Source organism: Bidens hawaiensis, unplaced genomic scaffold, assembly GCF_021521415.1.
Source record: "Bidens hawaiensis isolate Kalapana, Puna unplaced genomic scaffold, B.hawaiensis_p1.1 tig00002265_1, whole genome shotgun sequence".
Classification (NCBI taxonomy): Eukaryota; Viridiplantae; Streptophyta; class Magnoliopsida; order Asterales; family Asteraceae; genus Bidens; species Bidens hawaiensis.
The window spans coordinates 1,554,506-1,574,425 of NW_027491120.1; positions in this window are offsets into that span (position 1 = coordinate 1,554,506).

Here is a 19,920-nt window from a genome sequence, read left to right on the forward strand (position 1 = left end):
GTCCTTTTTATGCGCCTCTATTTTATCCAAATAAGCCTTTTCAGTTTTCTTAAGCTTATGATTTTAGACTTTACGATTTTCATTTCTCTAAGCTAGTTATTATTATCATATTTGTAAAGATCTAATTTATCAGTTGAAGCTTGAGAACATAAAGAAGAACTTACCTCAAAAGAGCTGGGAGAGGTGAATGCCATAAATGTAAATTGAAGTTCCTTGACTTGATCCTCAACAACATTTTCTTCTTCAGTCTTTTTAGTACGAGCAAAGTTGGCATTTTGATTGTTTATGTTGAGAGAAGCCATTTGATCAGACCATGAGAATTGTTGAGCAACCAAACCCGTTTCACCATCACCTGAGCTACCCCCAACTTCTCCTCTAGCATTACCCACGGTAACTAGCGCCCTTTACATAATTCCTTCCTTGGCTGAATTAGTGCACTCACGAGCAAAATGACCCGGTTCATGATAGTTGTAACACCTCAGTGTGTCCTTGTTAAAACCCACCTTCTGGTTATTCGGCATATTCAAATTGTTTCTTCCGGGTCTCTTACTAATTTTCTTGGCCCTAAACACTGCCATGGAGATTTGCAAAGAGATATCCATTTCATCCACATCATCAGGATGAATTTGATCGAGTTCAGCAGTCACTACAGGTTGAACCAAATCTCCCGCAAGAAAAGCATTGCAACAGTTCATGAATCCTGCCATTAGAGCGATGTTCTCTTGAGTTTCTTTTGAAATAACGGGAGCCTGGCTAGAATTCGGACTGGGAGCGACACCAGACGATTGACGTTGAGCATTAACATTAGAGGATTGACCAGGTTTGGCAAAGAACACTGGTGCAGGTTGTGGTGAAACGTGAGAATATTGACCCTGACCCTGAGTAGACTTAAACATTCAGAAGTTGGCTTGAGGTTGAAATTTCTGTTGTCCCTGAGTAATCTTGAACATGAAGAAGTTGTCTTGTGAGATGAGTGCATTATTTGAAGCCATATTGTAACCAGCTGCACTGTAGGAATTTGCATGATTTATGGCACGTTGTTTATCGTCCATGTCACATGCTTTGATGATAGCCATAACCTCAGACAGTGTTAACTTGTTGAGATCCTTCGTCTTCTTAACGACATCAACATTCATGTCCCAACTTTGGGGTAATGAGTTCACCAACTTATTGTTTGTCTCAGCAGCTCTTAAGTTGATGCTAGAAGATCTCATCTCAGTCACAAGAGCCATGAACCTCTGAAGCAGAGTTTCTAACGACTCTCCCAGAACATGATTAAACTTATTGAATATTTGTCGTAGAAGATCTTGACGACTTCTCTTCATATCTTCATTTTCTTCATGCACCTCAATCAGTGCTTCCCACAGTTCCTTAGCAGATTGCAATTCTCTAAAACCCAAGGCAATCTTAGGTGAAAGTGCCATAGTCAGGGTTGAAAGTGCCTTTTCATCCTCTTCCATTTTAGCAAGATCATCATCATCAAACATAGCAATAGGCTTTACAACAACTTTAGTAGAGTTCTCACGTTGGTAAGTGATAACTTGAAGACCCCTAACTATGCTTCTCCATATTTTGGTATCTTTCATCTTAACATACTTCTTGAAACGAAACTTCCACTCGCTAAACCCCTCATGAGACAGCAGACGGGGCACACGAGTAGTGATCCCCATTATAGAGTCTAGTTCTTGATGGAGTAAAGCACTGGATGACCCATTACTATTGATTTGTTGATCCATTTTTATTTTATTCAGCCCAAAAACAATATTAAGTCCAAAAAACTCTAAAGTCCAATACACAAGGCCCAAATTAAATTGATCAGGCCCAACTACATTTACAGTATGCGTTGAACGAGAACCAAAGTTGACCGAGAACCAAAATTGACCGAGAACTGAAGGCGTTGACCGAGAACCAAGGATGTTGACCGACAACCAAAGATGTTGACCGAGAACTAAGGTTGGTGACCGAGAACCACAGAATTTGGCCGAGAACCCTTAAATCTCACCGAAAACGGTCAGATTTCAGAAGAGAACTTTGAAAAATTGCCGAAAACCCTTAAATCTACCTGAGAACTGATTATATTGGCCGAGAACAAGAGAATCAGTTGGATTTTGAAAGTAACAAACACCCGAGTTTAGTGAGATTTGATTTGTTTTCAAAACAAACTCAATATTTCACCAAAATCAATTCCTTCTCTTCTCCGATCAACAACTCGCCGGAAATACAACCAAAACACCAAAATACGTAGATCTTGAATCCGTTGATATCACAATAACGTACCTGAATAGGTCAAAGACTCTGATACCAATTGTAAGTCCCCTAGAAGGATTTTTCAATATGATATCAACAATCTCTTTGTAAGTGTGGAATACTAACAAGAGATTATTCAAGACAATAAACAAGAACAAGTAAATCACACAATATGATGCTTCAAAAAACACGTTATTATTAACTTCGGGTGCTTAAGCACTTGATTACAATACACGTTCACCACAAAGACACTATGAACGGCCAACCTAAACCCTATACAATGTGATCAATATATAGAGTAGCTAACACCCAAGCCCAACAAATATCCCAAAGCCCACTGAGTTCCATAAAGGATCTTGGATTACATTCATAGCCCAAACCAAAACTAACTAAGTACAAACCATTTAAAGTAAAGACCCAATAGATATATATTTTTTAGTTCCCATACGAATCAGTTTTTTTTTATTTTTTATATTGAGTGCTAGCTCCGAAATTGTACTACCTCCATAGCTAGTCTCACGTGCTCAACACCTATCGTTGTTGTCGTAATTATTGTGTAATTGTCGTTTGTTGTGGCTGCTTGATGCTTGTGGTGGTAGTAGTGTTGATTGTTGTTGCTACTGCTTGCTTTGTTTATGTTAATGTTGAGTATCTATACTATATATAATACACCAAAAAAGGGAAATTAAGACACTCATTTTTAGGTAAATTACAACACTTAAAGCATAAGGTACATGTTTTAGTAAGGGTAAACATGTCTTTTAAACACAATCCATTCAACTTACAAGTTTGGTCCCTCATCTTTAACCATATTATGTTTTTAATTTAACTTGTAAACTAACTTCTAACCCATGATTTTTAAACGACTGTAGCCATTCCATACGTTAATATTTTTATAAATAAATTGCACCATAAAAACGAGCATTTTATTCTCTTTAATTTGGATATCATATTGTTGTAATTTTTTTCAATTTAAATAAATTAATATGTTACGTAGGGGTGTTCAGTGTCAGTTTTGATAGTTTTTAAGTTAAACTTGTGAGTTCAACCGTTAATACTGATTTTTTGTCGTCCAAAACCAAACTTAACCATTGAAAGTTGAAACCAAATCGTTACTAACGGCCTGGTTCCATTTTGGTTTCACAGTTAAAACTTTAATAATAAATTTAGTTTAAAATAATTAATAATTTAATTGCACCATCAATTTTAACTAAAAACCAACATAATATTATACTTGAGATGATCATGAATAAAAAAGATAATTTTAGCCACATAAATGGTAAATATTATTGGAAGATCTAGGACGTGAAATAATAACAACAAAGATTACAAAAGGAATCATATGACAATTAGGTTAATTTACAGTCTTTTCTGGTTTCATATGGCCGGTTGCCGATATAAACAGCGAACCAACCGTTCACTACGTTTTGAAAATTTTGAAACCGCCAACACACTGAAAGTAAAAACGAAAAAGAAAAAAGAAGTCAAACCAATGACCGATTTAAACGATTTTAAGGTTTTAACCGAACCATAAACACTTATATTTGTACGTGATTGACAGGTTCAAACTCACGCTGCATCGCGCGGGCACCCGTCTAGTATTATTATTAATATTATTATTATTATTATTATTATTATTAATATTATTATTATTATTATTATTATTATTATTATTATTATTATTATTATTATTATTATTATTATTATTACAAGCATTTACTATCTTTCTGGATGGCTCATTTGACCTATGTTTGATTCATGTCTCTAACATTCAATTTTAGAGACATCAGGGGTGATGATTGGACTAGGTGAGTATGTGACTTTCACTAGTTGGATCTTTGAACTGAATAAATTTATCTCACTGCACTATCGTACCTTCGAGCGAGTGTTCACGGACTTTGGCATTGGGTGAGAGTTTTTCTTGGATCGAAACACGAGTGTATCCCGATGTGGTAAATTTAGTCAATAGCACATTTGAATGATTCATTGTTCATTCAAAAAAAAATTAATATACATCCCCGATAAGTACCTTCTATATAAAGCATTTGTTCACACCCTCTTCGGCATTTAACGAGGACCAACACAAGGGTAAAACTACTAATGCGCTTACCCTCAGCCGCGAAGTTAGGGCCTCATTTTACAAACACAAATTATTAATCGGTGTCTAGGAAATGAAGCAGCGTGTGATGTAGGCAGACTGAGTGTAAATTAGGACAAAATTAGGAATGGAAAGGCAAACGTAAAAATCTAAACGTCTGTTGTATCATTGAGAATTGAATCGCTTCTATGAGAATTGAGAATCGAAAGACATCAGTACTAGCTTCTAACATAAATCATTTCACCATAAAACCGAAAACAAATTGTCTATATTAAGCAAATTTCTATAAACATCCATTTCTTGTTTAGTCTTGAAGTCACCATGTCACTCAGATTTCCTCGTTTTCAACCATAAATATATTGAATTTGTTGATAGGTTTGGTTTTTGTGTAATCTTGGGATTAAATTTCTATGTTTACACTGTAACTTTTCTGTGCCATTTCACAATACTAACATAGTTTTGATCATAACCACATATAGGGAGTCCTCTCTAGAGGTGGGGAAAAAGTCTGGTTAACCGAACCTACATGAAAATCAATTGAACCGAACCTGTTTGAAACCAATTATATACAAACCAGTTTGAAACCGATTAAAACCGTAGGTTCGAAACCGATTTGTCATTTTCTCCACCAAAACTGGTATTAAACCGGTTAACCGAACAAAACCTTCTAAAACCGGCCAAAAATCGTTCAAAGCCGAACTAAAACCGATCAAAACCCAAACGGAAACCGATCGTAATCTGGTCAAGAACCGGTTTCAACACTCCCTTTCTCCTCATTTTTCTATCCTCTTTCATCTATTATTCAACAAGAATCTCCCTACACCTTCTCTCCTTCACATCACACTATCTCTTCTCCACATCACTCTTTTTTCCTCAAAAATCTTTTATTGTGAATTCTCTGAGTTTGGTCACTTTGGGACAAGTGTCTCGAATTACTATATAGCTTTGAACCCCTAAAATGGTTAAGCCACATGTCACAAACTTATTTGTATTAATATAGTTATTATTAGTTTTTGTTATATTTTGTAACTTTTGTGTAATCTAAATCTAATACATAACACGTAAATCTTTCAATTTATAATATATACATGTTTTCTACTATACCGTGTGAAATATTTCTTCTTTATCTTCATATTTATTATTTAACTATATATCATTTTTTTAAAATTTTATTTAACCTATCGCATCAGGTTCTCTATCTTTATTTTTAGTTTACTTAAAAATATTTATTTTATTATTTTTTCTTAGCTAAAGTATTATTATTCATTAAACTTCAAGTTATATAGATAAAGATGAAGATAAAATAAAAACTAATAAAAGATGTAGAATGTAAAAACCCTATATAATTTTGAGAGAAATATAAATACAGAGAATGTAAATGCTCTTGTATTCAAAACATAATATTTCTTGATTAACATTTGACCACCACAACAAACTTGAACACTTGAAAGGATACGTGGGGACCTCAAAGCACGTGTTGTCTTAATTATAAAATCACATGCCAAAATCCCATATTTTGTGGTCACAAGTCACAAATTCATTCATTCCAAAGTATCAGGAAAAAAAACACTAATTATATATTACAGCATAATTAACATTATTTAACAAACAGTTTCTTTTTAAAAAACACTTCAATTTAAAGTCAAAATATAAATTCCTATAAACAAATCATAAATCTCTAAATACTTTCTTATACGAAACATTTATATCTAATAATTGATATTTTTATACCGTCTTTGCACTTTACCCTTGATAATGCAAGTTAACAGCAAGAGAAACCATCATTGCAAGTTTTATCGAAAGACTCTGAAATTGAAATATAAAATTTAAACGGGTTTAGTTAATTTGTGAAAGATTATGAGTATTTAAAACCAATTAAAGTATTTTGTAAGGTCCCGTACCCGCCAGCCCTACACTGGACGTTGGATTTACTCATAAACTTAGTCTGATACAACGGAAACACATACAATTTGTAATGAAAACTAAAACTTTTACATTAAACTTCTTTATATAATTAATCTTCAATATGGATAGTCTCGTACGCACCTCAGGCTCGCCACATCATCAACAACACATGCATGCATACTAAAAGTCAGCTACATGCTGAGTGAGTTCTAACGATTCTGTCTTTTCACAAAATACGATTTATAAATAAATCACATATTTTAAACGTTCATACATAACTTATATTTACTTATTTATTTTTTACTTGTTTCTAGGTCGGTCTATATATCAATCAATCAATAACTATTCTTGCTCTTAACCGAGCCATCTGTTCTTGCTCATAACTGAGCCGTCTATTCTTATCCATAAAAGGAACATATACTCATATCCATAGAAGGAACCGTGTACTATTTATAGAAAGAACACTATATACTATCCATAGACGAAATAACGTATACTATCCATACAAGGAACACTATACACTATCAATAGAAGGAATAACGTGTACTATCTATACCGGAAGCACAATATACTATCAATAGAAGGAACATCGTATATCATCCATACAAGTAACACTATATGTCATAGACACATGTTACTTTGTGGTTAATCCTCACAATTTTGTTCCATCCAATACTAATATATGTCATAGATTAATAATTATTAACTTTTCTTTTACACTCATTTGTATTATATCTATAAAATAATTAAATTATACACTTTTCTTTAAACTCTATTTAGATTATATTCATACACTTTTCTAAAAATAAATATCTACCTATTCTAAAATACTAAAATAATTATAGACACATGTCACTTTGTGGTTAATACTCACAATTTGTTTCCTCAAAAACTATTATATGCCATATATTAATAATTATTCATTTTACTTTTACACTTTATTTATATTATATCTACCAAATGATTAAATTATTAACTTTTCTTTAAACTCTATTTATATTATATCTATACAATTTTATAAAAATAAATATTTAAATATTATACTACTATATGTTGTAAGAATATATATTTCACAACATTCTTGGTGAAATTCAATAATCAACAACAAACCGTGTTTGTTAAAGATTGAAAAAAATATATAATTTTAAATGTTATCATAACCATATTATAATATAAATATTGTTGAAGATTGTAAATAAAAGAATTAAAAAGAAGCTCTAATATTCCTTCTTTTTACAAAGTATTTTTTAATCATTAAATTAAAAATATATTCTTAAAAGTTTTTGCAAAGTATTTTTTTAATCATTAAATTAAAAATATATTCTTAAAAGTTGATCCATTTTCTAAAAATAAATCCATTTTCTATTGGGTGTTTTTGTACATTGTCATATAAATTTTTAAATTATAAATATATTGTAACATCCTAAAATTTTAATGTTGAATAAAGAAAGTTATGTTTAGTGATTTCGCGTAACTAATTATTTAATATCGAGTAAGGATCGGATAATGAACTTAGATTAATTGAAATGGGTTAAATGAGAATGGGCCTTAGGTCCATGGGCTTTAAGGGATATAAATATCCCCTAAACCCTAAACTATCATTCATTCCATCTTATTCTCTAACACTCCAAAACACACACACACCACACACACCGCCGGCGGCCAAGGAGAGGAACGAACAAGATCCGAGAGAGGGAGAGCGATTAGTTGTGATTAAACAAGTTAAACGAGATCCAAACAAGCTCAAAAAGGTATGATTCTTGATCTTTGAAGTTTAAAGATCCAAGCTTTATAGTGTATAAACGACCGAAAACGGTTGGGGAGCGTAGTGGGTGATGTTGAACCATAACAAGGGTGTTAAAATCGCCAAAATGCTTGATAGAAACCAAACAGCGGCTGGACTGGGCAACTTCGCCGCGAACTGGGCAACTTCGCCTTCAAAGCGATAACTTAGCCTTTAAAGCGATAACTTCGCCTTCAAAGCGATAACTTCGCCTGAGGCCAAGTTCGCCTAATTGATAACTTCGCTTACGGCCAAGTTCGCCTAACGGGTAACTTCGCCTGAGGCCAAGTTCGCCTAATTGATAACTTCGCTTACGGCCAAGTTCGCCTAACTGATAACTTCGCCTAAAGTCAAGTTTGATTAGAAAATAAATTAAAAACCTAATGAAAAATGAGTTAAGACAGTTAATGGAAATAAAATTTTTCCATTAAAGATAGAAATGCAATATGAGAAGTGATAGTTAATTGATACGTATACTTGTTATACAGTCAGCCGTGCACAACTGAAGAAAGGGATTACGATTAACGGTGAACGTAACCGTGTTCAGGTGAGTTTCTAGCCCCATTCCTTGTTATGTTTTCGGGGCTGTGTGCATACTCGATGTGTTGTTAATACATTTATCCTAAGTGATAAGTGTATGCCATATGTGATATATGTGATATGTATGAATGATTGCTTGATGGTACGTGAACGATCTTCGGATATTGCACGTACTGTCAGGTTGTAACGCTATGTATAAGGTAAGTATGATATGTATGCTTATGTGTATGAACGTAATAAAGTTAATAAAAGAAGGAAAAGATGGTTGTATGGTAACGAAGAGGGAATCGAACCCTACGAATATTCGAGAACTAGGGACCAGACCCTTATAATATCTGTGATGTTAGGGACCAGACCCTTATAATATCTGTGATGTTAGGGACCAGACCCTTATAATATCTGTGATGTTAGGGACCAGACCCTTATAATATCTGTGATGTTAGGGACCAGACCCTTATAATATCTGTGATGTTAGGGACCAGACCCTTATAATATCTGTGATGTTAGGGACCAGACCCTTATAATATCTGTGAGGTTATAGGGCGAAAGGCTCTTTTAAAACGTATGATTATGTATGTAAAGAAAGTACGAAGGTAAGAATGAAAGTATATGCACTTAGGTGTGTATGAAAGAAAGTTAAGAGGTTAAGTATGAAATGTAAGAATGTATTGTATGATTATGTGATTAACTAGAACTCACTCAGCGTAGCTGACTTTTAGTATGCACGCAGGTGAGTAGGATGAGGCAGCTCGCTTGAGGAGACACGTGGCACTGAATAAGAGGCTGGCATCGAAAGACTCAAGACGTTTAAGTTTAATGTTTCGTTTATTTTGAAAGACAAAATGATGTTTTAAGACAAGACGTGTTTTGTTATGAAATGTTTTATGAAAGTTTTTAAATTCCGCGAATGTTTTAATTAACTCTGATATTTAGAACTGCGTTTATGAGTAAATCCAACAAGAAAGTAGGGTTGCCGGTGACGGGGCCTTACAAGTTGGTATCAGAGCAAAGTTCGAGAGATTTAAGCATCCTACATGCTTAGACTCGAACAGAGAATGGGATTTAAGTAAGAAAGGAAAGAAGATGCCAGTTCAAGAATGCCATGTGTCGCTCAAGCAAGATCAGTAAAGGTAAAGTGTATGATTAAATGATATATGTTAATGAGAAAGAAAAGATATGTGAACGTCAGGGATAGGAATAATTGATTGTTTGATTTGACTAACTGCTTAAGTAGAACCAGCACAAATAGACTCATAAAGGGAAGTGTATAGGACATGGAAAGTAACGTGATCAGCTAATCACAACTGGCCACTGTTATTACCTGTTAGCCTTGCTATCCTTGTACTAAATAGTTTCTTGAGTGATGATGTTTGTGTTTTCCCTTTTAGAATACGATGGCTGGAGCTGGAGACATTGTTGGAGCTGGAGGTCGCACTGGACGACGCGGCAGGCCTCGTCGTGTCCAGCAACCTTTGGTTGAGACAGCTTCCAACACCGAAGCTGAAGGAAGCGCAGCTGGAAGAAACCCGGAAAACAATGAAGGAGTTCAACTGGATCCCGCAATTCAAGCAGCTATTGTTCAAGCTGTAGCCACTGCTGTGAAGAATATTACCCCGGGAAGGTCTGCTGGAAGCCGTGAAAGAACTGTTGAAGGGGCAAGTGGTAATTGTGGGAAAGATGATGAGGGGGAAAAGGGTGATTCAAGTGAGGTAAGGTCTGTGAAAGTTGATGATAGGAAGAGAGGCCGAGACGGTTGCAACTATTAGTCCTTCAAAGGTTGTGACCCGCCTAAGCTGACCGGTTTAGGAGACGCAATCGCTACTCTTCAGTGGATAACCGCCATGGATAAAATTATCCGAATCAGCGAGTGTCGTCCTGACCAAGCTGTCGGTTATGCCACCCAATCATTTGAAGATGAGGCTATGTATTGGTGGGAGAGTGTGGAGCAGAGGAAGACCCGAGAAGAGATCAAAGAGATGAAGTGGGACGATCTGAAGGAGTTAGTGATGAAGAAGTTCTATGCTGACGCCGAGGTTGAAAGGGCGGAGATGAAGTTCCTAAACTTGAAAGCTGGGACGATGACACATCGTGAGTACACTACAGAGTTCAATCGAATGTCTAGGTTGGTACCCGATATGGTCAGCACTGAGGCTAAGAGAATCAAGTGTTATGTGAGGGGATTACCACAGAGAGTCCGCATGTTAGTCAGGACAAGTAAACCTGCTACTTTCGATTCTGCTGTCGAACTCGCAGAGATGGTCTATGCAGACCTGGCTGCGGATGATGTGGTGGTGGGAGACGAGAAGAAAGAGAAGAAATGGGCCGCTCCTGCTAAACGACCCGGTACTCAGTTATGGAACCCCAAAGATAAGAAGCATAGAGTGTGGGAGAAGAGATCGTGTAAGACCTGCGGAAAGATGCATGGTGGTGAGTGCAAGTGGGGTAAAAGTTCTGGTGTTTGTCTCAAATGTGGAAAGGCTCACGGTGGGGAAAGCCGGATGGGGTCTAATGTGTGTTATAAGTGTGGGAAGTTAGGGCATCATGCCAATGAGTGCAGTTCAAAGCCAGCATGTTACAAATGTGGCAAGACAGGCCACATGGCGAGAGAGTGCACCGATGGTGAGGCTGGAGGTAGTGGGAAGAAAGATGCTGATCAAGCAAGACCGAGGACTAGGGCCTACATGTTGACCCAAGAGTAAGCTAGACAGATTCCTGATGTTTTGACCGGTACGTTCTTAGTAAACGGCATTTCTGCTGCCGTATTTTTTGATTCTGGTGCGAATAGAAGTTTTGTAGCTACGACATTTAGTAAACTAGCTAAAATGAAAGGCTGCCGAATGCCTGAAACTTTTGTAGTAGAAACTGCCAGTGACACTTCGGTTAAAATAACAAAAATGGTTAAGAACTGTAAGATAGAATTGGAAGGACATGAGTTCCCGGTTACCTTGTACGTTATGACCTTGGGAGGGTTCGATGTGGTTTTGGGTATGGATTGGTTGTCTGAGTTTGAGGCTCAGATAGTATGTAGGAGTAGGATGATAAGGTTAAAGTCATTGGATGGTAGTGCGGTAACGGTTTATGGTGATAAGGAATGTTCTGGGCTTAATGTCATTTCGATGATAAAAGCCGAGGGTTTGCTAAGGCGAGGGTGTTGTGCCTACCTGGCGTATGTCGTCAACGCTACGGCCGAGACGAAAGAAATGAAAGATGTTCCTATTGTGCGTGACTACCCAGAAGTATTCCCTGAGGATCTTCCGGGGTTGCCACCGGGGCGAGAGATAGAATTTCAGATAGATTTAATACCAGGAGCCCAACCTGTCGCAAAAGCGCCTTACCGTCTAGCATCGTCCGAGATGAAAGAATTGATGTCCCAACTGCAAGAACTCCTCGACAAAGGTTTCATAAGACCGAGTGTTTCCCCGTGGGGCGCACCAGTATTGTTCGTGAAAAAGAAGGATGGAAGTATGAGAATGTGCATAGACTATCGTGAGTTGAATAAGCTTAGGGTAAAGAATATATATCCTTTGCCAAGGATTGATGATCTGTTTGACCAACTGCAAGGTTCAAGTTGGTTCTCACGAATAGATCTCAGATCAGGCTACCATCAGCTGAAGGTGAAAGAGGCAGACATCCCTAAGACAGCGTTCCGAACGCGGTATGGACACTACGAGTTCCTCGTAATGTCATTCGGTCTAACCAATGCTCCTGCAGCATTTATGGACATGATGAATAGGGTGTGTCGACCGATGTTGGATAAGTCGGTTATCGTCTTCATCGATGATATATTGATTTATTCAAAGAGCGAGTCTGACCATGCTGAGCATCTGAGAGAGGTATTGGAGACTCTGAAGAAGGAGAAGTTGTATGCCAAGTTTTCGAAGTGCGCGTTCTGGTTAAGAGAAGTGCAATTTTTAGGTCACGTGGTTAATCCGGAGGGGATTACCGTGGACCCATCTAAGATTGAAGCGATAACGAATTGGAAGACTCCGCATAATCCGACTGATATACGAAGCTTCCTAGGGTTAGCTGGCTACTATAGGAGATTCATCGAAGGTTTCTCCAAGATAGCCGCACCACTGACCGGTATGACCCGAAAGTCGATAGTATCCAGTTGGGGAAAGTTTCAGGAAGAAGCCTTTGAAGAATTGAAGAAGAGACTCACGCAAGCTCCAATCCTTGCTCTACCCGATGGTGACGAGGATTTCGTTGTTTGGGCTGATGCCTCACATCAAGGGTTAGGTTGCGTATTGATGCAACGAGGGAAGGTGATAGCTTACGCGTCCAGACAGTTGAAGGTCCATGAGAGTACTTACCCGACGCATGATTTGGAGTTAGCAGCTGTAGTGCATGCTCTTAAGATATGGAGGCATTATCTGTACGGTACTAAGTGTACTATTTATATAGATCATAAGAGTTTAAAGTACTTCTTCGAGCAGAAAGAATTGAACATGAGGCAGAGAAGATGGTTGGAGTTGATTAAGGATTACGACTGTGAGATTAAGTATTACCCCGGTAAAGCTAACGTGGTCGCTGATGCGTTAAGTCGTAAGAATGAGGAAGTCCTTGCAACAGTGAAGTCATACAAGCTGATCATGAACCCCATGCCTTTTTGAAGAAATCATCAAAGTGCAGTCAGAAGTGTTAGTAGATGAAGTGTTAGTAAAGAAAGAAAGGATTTGTGGCCAGCAAGATGAGTTGATGGAAAACACTCATGGAGTTAAGACTAGGTTCGACCGTATGTGGATCCCACGCCATGGTGATCTTAGAAGTCGAATCTTAGATGAAGCTCATAAGTCAAGGTACTCAATCCATCCTGGATCTACAAAGATGTACCAAGACTTGAAAAGAGATTACTGGTGGCCAGGAATGAAGAATGATGTAGTGGATTATGTTAGTAAGTGCTTAACTTGCTTACAAGTCAAAGCTGAGCACCAAAAGCCTTATGGGAAGATGCAACCGCTAGAGATACCTGAGTGGAAATGGGAACACATCACCATGGATTTCATAACTAAGCTACCTCGTACAGCTAAGCAACATGATACCATCTGGGTGATTGTGGACCGTTTGACCAAGAGTGCTCACTTTCTGCCCATACGAGAGGCCATCTCGTCAGAAACGTTAGCAAGCTTGTTCATCAAAGAAGTTGTAACCAAGCATGGAGTACCGTTATCGATCGTGTCTGATAGAGATACGCGGTTTACTTGGAGGTTCTGGAAGAAATTCCATGAAGCTATGGGGACGAGGTTGAACATCGGTACGGCGTATCATCCTCAAACCGATGGACAGTCTGAAAGGACGATCCAAACCCTTGAGGATATGCTACGTGCTTGTGTTTTAGATTTTGGTGGAAGTTGGGATGATCATCTGCATCTGGCAGAGTTCTCCTATAACAACAGTTACCATTCAAGTATTGGTATGCCACCGTTCGAGATGCTTTACGGTAGACGATGTAGAACCCCGGTGTGTTGGGGTGAGATTGGTCAGAAAGAAATGGGAAGCCTAGAAGTGGTTCAAGAAACGTCTTCATGGTTCGATCAGATCAAAGCAAGAATGAAAGCCGCTCAAGACAGACAAAAGTCTTATGCAGATAAGCGGCGACGACCAATTGAGTTTAACGTTGGCAACAATGTGATGCTTAAGGTCTCGCCTTGGAAATGAATTATCCGTTTTAGAAAGAGGGGGAAGTTGAGTCCGAGGTACATTGGACCGTTGAAGATTGTAGATCGTGTGGGTGAAGTAGCTTATAAACTGGGTTTACCCGATGAGTTAGAAGGAATTCATTCAACCTTCCATGTTTCCCATCTGAGGAAGTGTCAAGCTGATGACACGTCTCACGTGCCATTGATGGACATTGAGGTTGATGAACAATTGAACTACATCGAGCAACTGATAGAGATCGTTGATCGCAAGGAGAAGCAGCTTCGTCACAAGATTATACCTTTGGTAAAAGTGATATGGAAACTCCTCAAGGGATCAGATGCTACTTGGGAAGCCGAGGATGAGATGCGCAAGTTTTACCCTAGTTTGTTTATGTAATAGTTAGGTTTCGGGGACGAAACCTCTTTAAGGAGGGGAGACTTGTAACATCCTAAAATTTTAATGTTGAATAAAGAAAGTTATGTTTAGTGATTTCGCGTTACTAATTATTTAATATCGAGTAAGGAGCGGATCATGAACTTAGATTAATTGAGATGGGTTAAAAGAGAATGAGCCTTAGGTCCATGGGCTTTAAGGGATATAAATATCCCCTAAACCCTAAACTATCATTCATTCCATCTTATTCTCTAACATTCCAAAACACACCCACACCACACACACCGCCGGCGGCCGAGGAGAGGAACGAACAAGATCCGAGAGAGGGAGAGCGATTAGTTGTGATTAAACAAGTTAAACGAGATCCAAACAAGCTCAAAAATGTATGATTCTTGATCTTTGAAGTTTAAAGTGTTGGGTTTTATACAAGATTATCAAAGTTCAAGTTAACCAAATTTAACTAGAAAACGCAACGGAAGCTTAGATTTTAAAACTTGTTATAAACATACCATTATGTTAAAACTAAAACCCAATGAACAAGGATCAAAATTACAAGAACAAGATGCTCACAAAATGTAAATTGTACCTTCTTCTACCTTTAGAAGAACAAGCAAGTTGTTGAAGATGATGGTGGATGAATGGCAAGCCTCCAAAGAAGAAGACCTCAAGAGTGTGATACCCCAAGCTATTTGAGACAACACCAAGTGATTGCTAGGATTTATTGAACACTATATGAGCTCCCAAAGACCCCCAAAATTGCCCACCTTGAGCCGTGAGTTTGAGAGAGAGATAGATAGGTTTTCTTGATTCAAAATTTGAATAATAATGCACACACTCAAGACCCCAAAATGCATGTAATCTTATTGGAGATGGATAAAGTTGTCATCACATGGAGACAAGGCATAAAAGGACAAACCTTCCACCCACATGGGGTGGCCGGTTTTGATATTATTTTTTTTTTTTTTTTTTTTTTTTTTTTTGTTTTGTTTTAACCATTTAAAACATCTCCAATTATTTTATAAAACTCATTTTATAAAATGCACATACATTTATGTAATTATTTAACCAATTAAATAATTAATTTATATAAACAAATCATCCAGATAATTTATTTAAATCCTCAAGTGTGTTTGTTTAGAAAACCAATTTTCTAAACACGTAGTGTTCGGTATTCGTTTAAATGATCAAATCATTAAAGAATACATTTGGTGTCGTCTAGCTTGTTATTGGGTATGACCCGACTTGGATCAAACACAGTTAGCCACATTAGTATAAGTATGTGTCTCGGGCACACGTAATTCCAACAATCTCCCACTTGCACGAGATACATAGAAAATTAATGCAAGTGGTGAATACCGCCTAACAACAGTTCACCACCCCTAATGTGTTTGACGAAGTGCCATTCAATAACATCATCCCTTCAAGTTCCTTACTTGATATGATTTAGGTGAATCTATCATTATATCCCTTTGTTACTAGATGTCATGTTGGATCTAAGAGACATAGGCGATCATTCTCTTTACAATTCAACTTTATCAGGCCTTAGACATCTAAACTCTCAACACATAAGAGGAACAAATTCCTTCTTGACTGTATACGCCTCTCACTATCACTTTTATACTCCACCTGAGCTCATCCTTATGTACCATCTTTTACGAATAGCGAAGGGGAGAGTCAAAGTGTAATACTTGGTGAAAATCAAGACCCAGTATACATCTCAGGTCTAAGGATAATATGAAATTCTCCTTTACTCAAAATTACTAATGATCAAGTCAATCGACTCCATGTAGTAATATTGAGAGCGGGTCAGTCCAATATTTGTATCCCACAAATATCTATGAACCTTGGCAGCAAACCTATGCTCCATATTCATTCCTCATGAATATCCACCAATCCTAGTTCATAATAGTCTTGCTTCATATTTGTTCCCACAAATGTGATCGACTACGGACTTTTAGAATAAGATAACTTATTCATGGATTAAACATGCAAAATCAGAATTTAACTCAAGATCCCATAATCATATAAAAGAGTTAAATTACAAAAGTCTTTTAAACTTTAATACAAAATAGATCAAATCCAATTACTAGAATATCGAAGTCCTAAGCCACTCGCATGACGCTCATGTTTCGGTCTTTCTAGGAGCTTCGTGAATGGATCCGCAAGATTTTGATCAGTTCCAACTTTGCGAATACATATCTTTCCTTTTTCAACTTCATCCCTTATGTAGTTGAATCTCCGCTCTATGTGCCTTGTCTTTTGGTGCGAACGAGGTTCCTTGATTTGTGCAATCGCACCCTCGTTGTCACAAAAGATTTCTAGGGGGTCTTGAATGGAAGAGACCACCCCTAGATCAGTAATGAATTTCTTCAACCATGCAGCTTCCTGAGCTGCCAATGAAGCGGCGATGTATTCTGATTCTGTAGTGGACAATGCTACCACTTCCTGTTTTGAGCTCTTCCAAGAGACAGCTCCTCCATTAAGAGTGAACACATACCCAGACTGTGATCGAGAATCATCTCGATCAGTTTGGAAGCTCGCATCCGTGTAACCTTTTATAGCGAGTTCCTCCTCACCAGATCCATATATCAGAAACATATCCTTAGTTCTCCTAAGGTATTTCAATATGCTCTTAACAGCCATCCAATGACTGTTTCCTGGATTCTGTTGATATCTGCTTGTCATGCTCAAAGCGCATGACACATCCGGTCTAGTACATATCATCGCATACATGATGGATCCTATAGCAGAAGCATATGGGATTTGTTTCATCATCTCTTGCTCACCCTTTGAGTTTGGACATTGAGCTGAACTCAATATGGTCCCTCTTTGAATAGGTACAAAACCTTTCTTGGAGTTTTCCATCTTGAACCTTTTCAAGATCTTATCAATGTATGTACTTTGGTTCAAACCTATCAAGCGCCTTGACCTATCCCTATAGATCTTTATTCCCAAAATATAGGCAGCTTCACCTAGATCCTTGATGGAAAATCTACTTCCAAGCCAAGCCTTAACGCTTTCCATGGTTGGAATGTCATTTCCAAATAGTAGAATGTCATCGACATACAATACTAAGAAGGTAATTATACTCCCACTAGCTTTCTTATACACACAAGCCTCATCAGCGTTCTTGATGAATCCAAAACTTTTGATTTCTTCATCAAAACGATGATTCCAAGTTCTAGATGCTTGTTTCAATCCATAGATTGATTTCTTTAACTTGCATACTTTATTAGGATGTTTTGGATCGACAAAACCTTCAGGCTGAACCATATAGACATCTTCCTCAAGATATCCATTTAGGAAAGCGGTCTTGACATCCATTTGCCAGATTTCATAATCATAATGTGCAGCTATGGCAAATAATATCCTAATAGACTTTAGCATTGCCACAGGCGAAAAAGTTTCATCATAATCAACCCCTTGAGTTTGAGTGAAACCTTTAGCTACAAGTCTTGCTTTATAAGTATCCAAGTTTCCATGCATATCAGTTTTCCTTTTGAAAACCCACTTACTTCCAACAGCTTTGGAGTTGAGTGGTGGTTCAACCAATTCCCAAACTTGGTTGTCATACATGGATTGCATCTCAACGTTCATGGCTTCAAGCCATTTGTCACAATCATTCTTGGACATTGCATCACGGTATGTGGTCGGTTCATCCGAATCTACCACGTAGCAACCTTCTACAAAAAATCCATATTTTTCAGGTGGATTGCTAATTCTACCAGATCTGCGAACGTTTTGTGTGTTTTGATCAACCACTTGATCACTTTCAACAACCTCTTGTTGAGTGCTAGTATCAACCAATTGTGTATCATCTTGTGATTCTTGATCCTCATCAAATTTCACTGTTCTACTATTAGTTCCTTCCTCAAGGAACTTAGTTTCCAAGAACTTACCCTTTCGAGCAATAATAACATTTTGCTCACTAGGATCGTAAAAGTAATATCCTAAATCATCTTTAGGATAACCTATAAAGATACACTTAGTGGATCGGACTTCTAATTTGTTTGGGGTGTATTGCTTTACATAAGCTTCACAACCCCAAACTTTTAAGAATGATAGCGATGGAGCCTTTCCATGCCATACTTCAAAAGGTGTCTTCTCCACTTTCTTGGTTGGAGCCATATTCAATATGCGAACAGCGGAAAGTAAAGCATAGCCCCAAAATGATAGAGGTAAAGTGCTTCTAGCCATCATCGATCGAACCATATCTAATAGGGTACGATTTCTCCTTTCAGACACACCATTATGTTGTGGTGTTCCAGGTGGAGTAAGTTGTGAAATAATTCCACAACTCTTAAGATGATCTTGAAAAACACCACTTAGGTATTCACCTCCTCTATCACTACGAAGTACTTTGATTGTGGTCTTGAGTTGTCTTTCTACTTCAGTTTTGAAGTCTTTGAACATTTCAAAAGCTTCATCTTTGTGTTTCATTAAGTACACATAACCATATCGACTATAATCGTCAATAAAGGTAATGAAGTATCTTTCACCATTCCTAGTCATTGGTCTAAAAGGACCACATACATCCGAATGTATGATACCCAATAATTCTTTTGACCTTTCAAAAGTTTTATTAAAGGGTTGCTTTGTCATTTTGCCTTGTAAACAAGATTCACATACATCAAATGAATCATACTCATTTGTTTCTAGAATACCACTCTTGCGAAGAGTTTGCATGCGATTCTTGCTTATATGTCCAAGGCGACAATGCCAAAGATAGGAATCACCCAAGTCCTTCTTGAGTTTCTTGGTGTTGACATTGTACATTGAACTACTATGTGACATACCACTTTGATCTATTTCATATATACCATTCATGGGTATAGCTTTAAAATAAAACATGCCATTCATCAAAACATGAATATCACAATTTATAAATTTAAGATCAAAGCCACATTGTTTTAAAAGAGACACGGAAATAATGTTTCTCCTTAACTTAGGAGCATACAAAACATTCTTCAAAATTACTTCCAAACCACTTGGAAGCTTTAACAAGTAGTCTCCTTGGGCTTGGACTTCAACTCTTGCTCCATTGCCCATAAAGAGACTAATGTCCCCTTTGTTGAGTTGTTTACTTCTTTTGAACCCCTGCAACAAATTGCAAATGTGAGTTCCACATCCGGTATCAAGTACCCATGTATTTGAAGAAATAACATTTAGTTCAATATGTATAGTAAAGATAATACCTGAGGTATGCCCCGCATCCCTCTTATCTTTTAACGCATTGAGATAGGTCGGACAATTCCTTTTCCAATGACCTATCTCTCCACACTCAAAGCATGGATCTTGCGCCGCAACCTTTTGC